This window comes from Olea europaea, chromosome 5 (genome assembly GCF_002742605.1).
Source record: "Olea europaea var. sylvestris chromosome 5, O_europaea_v1, whole genome shotgun sequence".
NCBI lineage: Eukaryota > Viridiplantae > Streptophyta > Magnoliopsida > Lamiales > Oleaceae > Olea > Olea europaea.
This window is the reverse complement of record NC_036241.1, coordinates 16,690,190-16,701,889: the sequence shown is the minus strand read 5'-3', so window position 1 is coordinate 16,701,889 and position 11,700 is coordinate 16,690,190. Positions and strand designations below refer to the sequence as shown.

Genomic DNA, 11,700 nt, shown 5'->3' with positions numbered 1-11,700 from the left:
AAATAACTGGAGATACAGGAGAAAGTGCTCAAATAATTAATAGTGCTGATAAAGTTAATATAATTCTCAGAAGTAAACAAGTAACAATAAATAAAATTTATAAATATGATAAATTAAAATGTGATATATTATTAGAAAATGACTTCATACAACAATTTCAATATTATAAAGAAAATAATTATATGATAATACTACAAACACCTTGTGAACACTTCTTAAAAATTCTGAGAGAATTTAAATCTTATAGAGTTCAGCCAGCCCAGCGTGGTGATAAAGTGGAAAAAAACCAATTATTTTTAATGAAATAAAAAATAAAAGAATATTATATAAAAAGATTCTAAAAACAAGAATAAAAATGAATATAGAAAAAATCATTAAACAACTAGAAAAGGATTATGGAGAAAATCCATTATTATTTTGGAAACCACATCACCCAAAAGCCAAAATAGAATTAACAGAAAATGTTATAATAAGAGTTAGACCAATGATGTATACTATAGAAGATACACAAAAATTTAAAAACCAGATAAAAGAATTGTTAGGACAAAAACTTATTAGATCTAGTAATGGACCTCATAGTAGTTCAACCTTTATGGTTATAAAACATTCTAAACAAGTTAGAGGAAAAGTTAGAATGGTCATAAATTATAAAGAATTAAACAAATATACTAAATTTGATGGTTATTTTCTACCAAATAAAAAAGTGTTAATAAATCTTGCAAGAGAAAAATAATATTATTCTAAATTTGATTGTAAATCGGGATTTTGACAAATAAAAATGGAAGAAGATAGCATACAATATATTTCATTTAGAACACCTCAAGGAAAATATGAATGTTTAGTTATGTCATTTGGTCTAAAAAATGCACCACAAATATATTAAAGAAAAATGGATAATATATTTAAAAAGTTTAATGAATTTCTAATAGTTTATATAGATGATATATTAATATGTTCTAATAGCAAATAAGAGCATAGAAATCATTTAATCTAATTTATTAACGAATGTTAAAAAAAAAAAAAGGGATTGTACTATCTAAAAAAAATTTATAGTAGAAAAACAAAAGATAGACTTTCTCGGATTATCAATAAATAAAAGAGGAATAAAATTACAGACTCATATATCCAAAAAGATAGAAAGTTTTTCAAATAAATTAGAATCCAATGAACAAATACAAATTTTTTTAGGATGTTTAAACTATGCAAAATGATTTATTGAAAATCTTTCTAAGAAAAGATATAAAATCCAAGTTTTACTTAGAAAAATAAATATTAAAAGATGGAATGAAAAACATACAAAAATAGTTAAATCATTAAAAGAAGAATGCAAAAAATTATCAAAATTAAAATTACCAGATGAAAAAGATAATTTGATTGTTAATACAGATGCTTCGGATAAATATTGGGCAGCAATATTAAAAACAGATCTAAATGAAATTTGTAGATATTCAAGTGAAACCTTTAACCAAACAAAAATAAATTATACTATTCATGAGAAAGAATTACTAGCAATTATTAAAGGAATAAAAAAGTTCTCATTAATTTTATTGTCTAAAAGATTTATTATTGAAACTGATAATTCTCAAGTTACAGGATTAGTCAGGAATAAATTACCACTAGAACCTCAATACAAAAGGCTCCATAGATGGCAATCTTATTTAACACTTTATAATTATAAAGGAGTTAATAATTTTCTTGCAGATTTTCTCAGCAGAAATAAAGAATTTGCTGATGGATAAAGATAAGGTCATGGAATTATACCAATATATCATACATATACAAAAAATGACAGATTTTCTTAAAAAAGAATTTGAAGATATAAACTCTGGAGTTACCCAGATTTCAGAGATGTTTAACTCAAATATAAAAATATTGTTGAATATCACTACTGAGCATCAAAAATATGCCATAGAACTCAAAAATCAAGTTGATGCTATTGCAGCACAACTAAAAGATATACTGTCTGAGACAGATATATCAAAGAGCTCAAAAATGAGTTTTCCAAATCAATACCAAACAGGGACAGCTGGAAGCAGCAGTGGACTCAGACGTAACAACATACCAACTGATAATAAAGGAGATTTCATTTCTGTATCATCAACCAAGAAAATCATGATATATGGAGATAAAAGAGATACCAAAATAAACAGCATCATAGACTAAGAAGATAAAATCTCTTTAGATCCAAAAAGAAGAAAAATATGCCGAAATAGTCAAAATCGCTTATGAAATGAAAATGAGTGATTCATATTTTATTTCTCCAGAAAATAATGTTTATCCCAGAATAACAGTCATGGATGGAGAATACCCTTCATTTATAACAATTATGGCAAACTATGGATTCATGGATTTAATATATCTAGGAAAAGATTTTATTGAAATTTCGAAGTTTGATGACATATTCATTAAAGAAGTATCCAGCTTTGCTAAGGGAAGGAAAATATATTTGAAATTCTATTCAATTAGTCCAGAATATGATGGAGTTATTTACTATCCAGTTGAACACATAATCTCAATTGGATATGTTACAGCCAATTTCCAAATAGATGTTACAGAAAATAATAGAAAAGTTCCAACAGTGACAAATCATGGATCAAACATAAAAGAGTACTTGAAATTAAAGTCATTTACAACATTGCCAAAAATTTGTTTGATAAAAAATTATCGTGCTTGTACCAATATGAAAATTGGATGTTGGTATCCAATGGAGGATATGCAAAATCAGAAATTTTAAAAGATTATATTACAAGATTTGATATACATCAATTTTCAGGATGTCCTACCACTATAAAATAATCCTGCCAGCTAAGGGAGTGCCCCAGTTGCATGTAAAGAAATAAAGGAAGATGACAATAATAGAACACCTTTGACAGAGGTGTCCACCTGCATGTGAAGACATTGAAGATAAGGAGCAATAATAGAAAAAGATGCCCTATGGATAAAAAGTTGAAGCAACATGTGAAGATGTAGGCCCGAAGAGGAAAATAATAGAGAGGCAAGTGTACCTTACCGATGTATTCAATGAAGTAATAGAGTCTCATAAACTTGTATAAATAGAGACATTGTCATAGAAAAAGATCATCTTATCTTATCTTGAAATCCCGATTTGGAAGCAATAGCTACTAAAAATCTATTCTCAGTTTGAAAAATCAGTTTTTCTGGAAATCCCTTTGTATCAAATAGAAGTCTTGTATAAATTCTGATAAAAATAAAACTCCAATATTTTTTATATGAATATGAGTTTTTAAATCTTTATTCCCATAAATTCTTGATAGTTCCGATAAAAAATTTCCTTTTTATTTTAGCAAAAAGAAAGTTTTTCTTTAACAGAAGTCTAGGATTTCATTCTTTAGAAGTTGATACAGTGAGAGCAAGTAGCTGAAACAGTAACAATTCCATGAAGGCAGTAGGCCATTGAAGGAAGCAGTTTACAAATTCAGAGCTCGAAGGTCATTCGGTTCTAAGAATACAAGTCCAGATCAAACCTAAGGTAAAACTATTAAACTTTTGCTAAAATTAGAATGAATCTTTTTAAGATATTAAAGAATCGTAGGGATTAATTGCATGATTTGATGATCATTTGATAAATGCCAGGATATACAATTAAAGGATTGAATAATTTATTAGAAAGAATGATAGAAGAAATAAAAAATACGTATTCTCAATTAGAAAGTATGCATCTTCTGAAAAATATAATATATTAAATAATAAATGTGAATAATATGTTGCAGATTATTCAAATTTATTAGATCATAGAATGAAATTATATTCAAATATTCAAAATAGGGTAAATACAAGATAAAATATTTAAGAGATTAATATATATGTTGCAATATAGAAAGAATCTTTTTATTAAGGGTAATATAGACCTTTCAACAAAAATGAATAGTGATAGGTCAAATAGAAAAATCTTCCCATCAATTATCCATCATTCATGGTTTGGCCCTTTTTTTGGACCTTAGATCTGGTCAAGGTAACTCCTTGCTACACAACGTCGTATCCGAGCTTTATTTAAGGACGAGCAAACCAAAAAGGGTTATTTTTATCAAAGGACTAGACAAGTCATTCAAAACTTTTTTAGGCCTAACTTACTGTACAAAAGTTTTTGAACATATTATTGAAATATCTTAGATGTCCTTAGTACATAATGATTATAATGCCCATTTTTCAAATTATAATTGTTTTTAAACGACTCAATAATCGTTTAAACGACTACACTCATTTTAAAAAGTTGTAGTTTTTTAGTCATTTAAAATGACCATAGAAACGATTGCAGTTACTTTAGAAATGATACCGTGAATTTTACAGTTAACTTGGATGAAAAAACTTGTACTTGTAGATGGTTTCAATTAAAACATTTACTGTACAAGCATGCAGTAGCTACGGCGGAGAAGAGCGACTATTCAATTTACTTGTTATGCTCTCTGTATTATACTGTTGAAGATTGAGAGTGGTTTATAGTGATACTATTTTTCCTATGTCAAATGAAGTTGATTTGGAAACTCCTAAAATTTTTGATTTTCTCCATGTGCTGCTGTCATTATTATGACGAGGAGGTGGACATACTAAAATAGCAAGGATTCTGTATATTGGAGAGTTTCCCAAAAGACACAAATGTAGTAGGTGTGCCGCAATTGGGCACAACCGCTTAACATGTATAAGTAAGATACATTTAGCCGATACAAGATTGTAGGATTAGTATATACTTGTTTAGTTGATAGCATGTCATTTAGATAAAAATGCAAAATTGATTTCTACTTGGAACATTGTTAGTAGAGTACAATGAATTATATGTAATGAAATTTGTCTTCTTAGTCATTTGAAGTTAGTAAGTCAAAATCAAACACGATCTATAATATTAGAAGTTTGATTCTCACTTCATCTTGCCTTATGTATTATTGTAAGTAGCATACTTAGAATCTAAATACGGTATACTTCAATATTTTTAGTAGAGAAAGATGAATTGTGTATAATGAAGTTCATTTTCTAATTCATTTTAACTAATCCAAATTAATTGTAAATCGTATACTTGAAAATAGAATACAATACACAATTGAACAATGGGTAAGGAGTTGGTCGATTATATTTTCCTTAAATAATTACAGTAAACAAACAACATTTTTGAAAAAAATCGACACTATCTTCTTTGTAATTTAAACAAAATCAACTTGAAAAATAAATTACTAGTTATAACAATAAAAACCCCACATTCAACATACACTATAAAATTATATTTACACTTATACATATACAAATACATCAAAAGTTTCTAAGGTTCATAATCAAGGGCAAAAATATTGGCAGCCATCTTTTCTCTCCATCTATTCACATAGAAGCCATTAACTTGTTCTATTGGACCTTTGATGCTCAAGCATTCTATATATTTTGCTACATACATACCACAATCACCACTGAAAGATAATAAATAATGGTAAACGAAGTGAAATAGCTAAATGAATATGAACAAGTGAATATTTAATTTTAATAAAAAACTTACGAAACGGCTTGTTTAGTGGTCCTTTCTATAGTAAGAGTATTTGTCTCTAAATCGATGTTGATTTCCTTTAAAAGTAGCGGGACAATGATACAAGCGGCCCTCAACTTATCTTTGAGTTGATCGTTTGTAATGCAATCCTTATCAGGATCATACACAAATATTATCGCTTTGTAAAAGTCAATCTCAACTGCGAGCCAACATCTGCGAGTACATAACGAAAAGTATACGTGGGTACATTCTTGCCATTTACTTCCAAATGATGGCTTTGCCCAGGTGATATATTCCATTAGCTCTACCGTCATTCTGAAACAATTTCCTCACTCAAGTATATCAAACATAGCGAAGGTCAATTCAATATTAAATTGCACGTCCAGAATAGCTCGCGAACCACCAAATGATTTGGAATATTTTGTTGCCCAAGCCTACAACAAATGCAATGCTATGTCAACATGCTGAAAGTTGAATATATAGTAGTTATATACAAAGTAACTGAATAACACAAGTAATGAGTTAACATATTTACTTCATCTAGAAACCATCCCCTTGGTTTCAACACATCATTAAACCATTTTTCGCATTTTCTAAGTTGATATGACCCAACTTATATAAGAAAAAAGTACAAAATTGTATAAGAATACAATGATTAGCAAAATAATACAAATTTAATGACTTGGTAAAGATGCTTACCTATCACCTAAATTAGAGTGCCATTTAGAGAAATACTTCTTCTTAATTGGGTCAACATCCTGAAAAAGATCAACACGTGTTGTCAACATATCTTCTCCACTTAGCTCCAGTCTTGTATGGAGAGGAAACTAACTTTGAAGTTTTTTAATTTTATCTCGCACCAGGGCATCAATTTGTTGATAAGTTTTATCTGAACTTCTCTTTTTGCAAGTAAAAACCTTAGTGTACATCCCTGAGCTCTCATTATTCCCCACATCAATGTCAAGTATATCCATCCTCCACTCAATATTCCCTGCTATAGTCTCTATCACAGTGCCCCCTGCTTCAGTCTCCCACCTCATTCCCTGTCGCATGCTCCCTCCCAATCTCCCATGTCTAAGCCCCCCTCTCAATGACTCCTACCACTATCTCCATCACAGCGCTTCCTGCCTTAAACTCCCCCATAGGTCCATTGCCTTAGTTTTCCTCATAGTGTCCTCTATCTCCATCTTCCTTCCGACTTCCTCATGGTTATCTCACTCGGTCCCAAATACTTCATTAGCCCTAAATGAATGGTTTATGTCAAGATATTGGCTCGATCTCATCCAATCCATTATAGTATCGACCTTCCTATTTATCTCTTCATATTTATCAGATAACCTCTCCACGTGGTACAACAATTGTCTCAACATATCATCGTGATCACAAGAAGCTCGACGATTGCGTAGAGGTCTTCGACTTGTAGGAATAGAAGGCTGATGTACACGAACAATCCCTGAACTATACACCTAATGGAATAAGAGAACATATAGTTAGTAGCAATTCAACGTACGAAAGATGATAAAATAACCCTATGAAATATACATACATCATCATCACCCATTTTCTGAGAGACTCTCTCCCTCTATCTCTATGGTGGATCTAGATCATCATCTAGTTCTGCATAACTAACCTTGGGGTATCCTCTATCCTTGTAGAGATAAGTATCTAAGATTGGATATTCTTTTTTAGTTCCATGAACGAATAAAGTCACATATTGTTGCTCAGTCTCATTGAGAGTAGACGTCAATGAGCAACGGACTTCGAGCTGAAATTTGACAAAAAAAATCCTTTTTAGCAACATTAGAGGTAATGAATAGAAGTAATTACCTTATAGAAGATATACTCACTTGTGGGTCGTCCAAGGTTTTAGCAATATCCCTAGAATTAGGAGTAATTATTGACTTCCAACGACACATTCTTCGCAGCCCATTGATAGGCAACCTAGCTTGATACATGTTTGCTATTTGTGGAATAGCCTCAAATGCCTATGACTAAAAGAAGATATATAAATTATTTGCAAATAATTAAAATCAAACAAAGATGATGTTTAAGTCACAAGTTTTTGTCATTTACTAGTTTTACTAGTGGAAATCCCCATAAAGAATATTTAGACTTTGGATTCTTTAACAGTCTAAGGAAAATCGTGTATTGTAAACTTGAAACATTTTCTTTCCCATGGATATCTATTGAATAGCTCCAAATCACCAACTATATTTAATGTTTGAAGATCAATAGATGTATTTTTTTTCTTTAGATCTCAGCATAGTCTCGTATATAAGTACTAGACCCAATTTGTATTTCTCATCCATGTCTTCTATCTCTTTCTCAAAAGTCTCATTCAATTGTTTTGGCATAACCTTACTACATGCTGGGAAGCATTTATGTGCCAATCTATTATTTTTTTCATCTATTTGGTTTTGATATCCCTCATCATCAGCAGGGTTTAATCCCGTGATGAGCGTAAACTTATATAGGAAGAAACGGGCAGCTTTTTCATCCCATAAAAAAAGACCATAGTTTCTCCTCGTAGAATCCTAGCCAAGTGAAGATCTACTGGATGGAGGGTGGAGTGGAAGCAGAAAGGAAAGAGTCATTGTACATTACTAATCGAGAAGGCAATGCAGGCAATGAACCTTTCGTAATAACAAGTTGTGAATTATTTGGGCAGATATTTTTATGTTCCTGATGTTGTATAGTTTACCAAAGCACGACTTCAAAAAATCTCCTTTTGGACGTCATCTAATGCATTATATACTTTTTGTACATTTAACACGTTAGGACGTGTTGTAACCTTCACATCACAGCGATTACCAATGTTGTATATGTGCTCCATCCTACAAATAACATGAAACTATTAGTAACTCAATTGAAGTGAAAGTATGTAAATCAAATATGCAATTAATTAATAAAAAAAGAGCAAACGAAAACTTCAAAAGGCCATTATGATAATGACTGGACGTGTTGTAACCTTCACATCACAGCGATTACCAATGTTGTATATGTGCTCCATCCTACAAATAACATGAAACTATTAGTAACTCAATTGAAGTGAAAGTATGTAAATCAAATATGCAATTAATTAATAAAAAAAGAGCAAACGAAAACTTCAAAAGGCCATTATGATAATGACTGATGGCTTATTTGGTTGTTACATTTTATTTTTTGTGTTTCTATGAAATAAGGTGACATAGAGACATTAAGTGACTTGTTTTAGGCAGGATGTTAGTCTCCATAAATGACTAAAGAGCATGAAGAGTACATAATTTTTAACACCCAGGATCAAGTTATTATCAAGAGCATGAATGGTTATTAAGACAAATATAATAATGATTCACTCTAAGGAAATATTCACTTGTGGTGAATAGGAAACAATTAATTAATTTTTTTTATGGAACAGACATATCAATATGCGTGGATCATACCTTTTGTTTCACTTCTTTAACAGTGAAGGCAAATCTTGTGCCCTATTAGGAACCTTCTGTTTTGCAATGCAAAAATCAATGGCCCTGCAGCCAAAGATTAGCCAATTAACAAAACTATATACAATTCAATCTTATTAGCCGATACACCACAAATTCATTAGAACATGGTCTAAGCCTATAAAGCGGCCAAGCTTCTTGCCATTTATCATAATAAGTTCAAGTCAACTTTTGAACACCACAGAGCAATTACAAACAATACCCATAGTGAGTCACATCACAGAAAGAATGGAACAGTTATCTAATCCTACACATTAGAATTTCTCATAAAAAGAACATAAAATTGTACATTGTCGATAATTCAATTTACAAAACTTGGTGGAAAAAAATCCTAACAAATCTATGCATCTTATGCAATTGAATACTAAACAAAAATAAATATAAAGCATATTTTCTTCTAGACACAGACACAAAATCAACATGTCAAAATTGTAACAATTAAAAAAGACTCAAGCAACAAAAATAATACTCATCAGACCTAATAGTTTATATAAAAAATTATTCAAGTTTACCTCAATATATGCAAAATTTTGCTCAATCCTTCCTCACAACCTTGAATGGTTCCTCAAGCCATAAACAGTGGCGATCGTTCAAATTAGATAGCTACTATTGAAGTTTGCAAATGTCTGTTCAAATTCTGAAGATTTAAAGCTTGAAGATATTGCTTCTTTTAATATTAATAATAATATTGTAAAATTAACATACCTCACCTCACTCCCAAACCCTAAGTTTATCTTCATTCCTCCATTCTATCTCTATTTCCTTCTCTATATACACTTTACCTAAACCTCTCTTGTTGATGATGAGCGTCGCTTCCCTGCCTCTTCATTGTCGGCCTTCTTCCTCCTTCTTCCATAATCTGTGGTTTGGGATCCGGGTTTTACATCTATAATTGTCGTTATCACTGGCGATGTGATTGATTGGTTGGTAGTTGTTATGGTTTGTCGTGGTGTGATTTTTGTGTTGCTGTGGTGGTTGTGGTTGTGGTTGCGATTGCAACTATGTACATATTCCTCCCTATTATTGTGGTTGATGTAGTGTGTGGAGATGTTGGTTGTGGTCGTGGGTAGGGTTTGGATGGGATGGGGTAAGGGTGTTTCTAACCAATTATTTGATTGATTGTAACTAATAAATAATATGTGATCTAAAAAAGTGAATGCGATTAGTTTTGAAATGGGTCATACTTAATCTCTTAAATATGAAATTTTTCCTTTCAATAAAAGTTGATGAAATGTATTATTAATAAAAATTGTGAATCTCATAAAATATGTACTTAAAAATGAGTTTGAAGAAAAATGTGTTTTAAAAAATGGGGCCAAACATGACATTAATTTTTTGCAAAAAATTATTAGTGTATTATTTTTATTGTTTAGTTCGACAAAAGTATGTTTTCTTGGACTAATTTTTGGTTTCGAAATGCATTTTTTCGAAGTAAAAAAAGAAAAATGATATATACGATTATACACACTCATAAATCTCAAACAGACAATTCGATTTAAAGGATTTTATTATGTGTTAAAAAAAGATTTTAATAAAGGAAAAAATATCACACTAGTCCTTCTCGTCATCTTATAAATTTTCATACTAATTAGTCCTTACTCATGGTGGACGCAGGCATTTTTGGTTAGTGGGACACACTCAAACTTTTCAAAAAGTGACGAAAAATTTAAATATTCGATATCTTATTCCAATTCTTCTTTATGTGTTCTTATACTTTGATATCATTACCTAATAATTCTGTTTTTATTTTAATTTTTTTGATGAAATTCCCAATTCCCAAACAAATTCAAACAATGGCTCCATTCAATCCCTAACATTTATACACCTAGTTCAACAAATTTAAAGAGATTCCCAAATCCCAAATCATATATTCAGATTTCACTTTTCACCATAAAGATTGACATGTTGCAACGAAAACTGGAAATCAAAAATATTCATTAACTAGTCAACATTAAATTCATTCATAATTATACATGACGTGAAACAAGAATTTGAATGAATGCTTCACCTTTAACATTGGTATGTACCGATTTGTTTGAAACAGAACTAGAAGTACCGGATCCTCCAGCCGTAGCAGCCACTTGAAAAGCATGTATTATATCAGGATGAGCTTGCATCCATAAAGATAAATTAATTCGACAAGCAACTTCTACAAAAATTCAACATTATCCCCATTATATTGTTGAAATTTAGTGGTGTTAATGAAATCGAATTATCACACATCGTATATGTAGTTTAGATACCGGATCTAAGCATACCGTATATGCAGCTTACCTTATATGTTGTTTACTGTATATGCTTTTAACTGTATTTGCACATATTATTTTTATCCATTTCATATATACCGTATTTTCACAACTACTTTTGCACATAAGAAATTTCAGAATAATATTGCAGTAAAATTTTTCACATACCGAAATTGCAGTAAATTTTTTTCTTTCAGATTTGTATTTTTAACATAAAAATAAATTAGCGCAAATTAATTTCAATAAACATGAAGGGAACAATAACATAATAAAACTGAAGCACATGAATAAATTGCAAAAATATTAAATAATGGATGAACTTTCAACCCGAAGCCTGTGCGAGCACAGTTTCCTTAAAACAGATTCGCGCCCTCATCGTAAGTGCTTGAGGTCTAATCCGAGCGTCTGTTTCTCAGGATACGACAGTAAAATTTGTAAAATCTGAACACAACACATACTACTCCGATGAACTAATTAGTCTCCGAACAAT

At 30.6% G+C, this 11,700-nt stretch overlaps 2 long non-coding RNA genes across 3 annotated transcripts; both read right to left on the bottom strand.

The window, feature by feature from the left end:
* Positions 1–5,210: 5,210 nt before the first annotated feature.
* On the bottom strand, positions 5,211–8,315 carry LOC111394869. 2 transcript variants are annotated; one of them, XR_002702755.1, is made up of 3 exons: positions 7,028–8,315; positions 6,185–6,951; positions 5,211–5,919 (listed from the first exon to the last, which is right to left on the bottom strand). It is a non-coding gene; the product is annotated as an uncharacterized LOC111394869 (long non-coding RNA). The 2 variants fall into 2 exon arrangements; XR_002702754.1 differs by having other exon boundaries at positions 7,032–8,315.
* Positions 8,316–8,431: 116 nt separating this feature from the next.
* On the bottom strand, positions 8,432–9,924 carry LOC111394979. The gene is made up of 3 exons (XR_002702775.1): positions 9,477–9,924; positions 8,908–8,991; positions 8,432–8,496 (listed from the first exon to the last, which is right to left on the bottom strand). It is a non-coding gene; the product is annotated as an uncharacterized LOC111394979 (long non-coding RNA).
* Between the last annotated feature and the right edge of the window lie 1,776 nt (positions 9,925–11,700).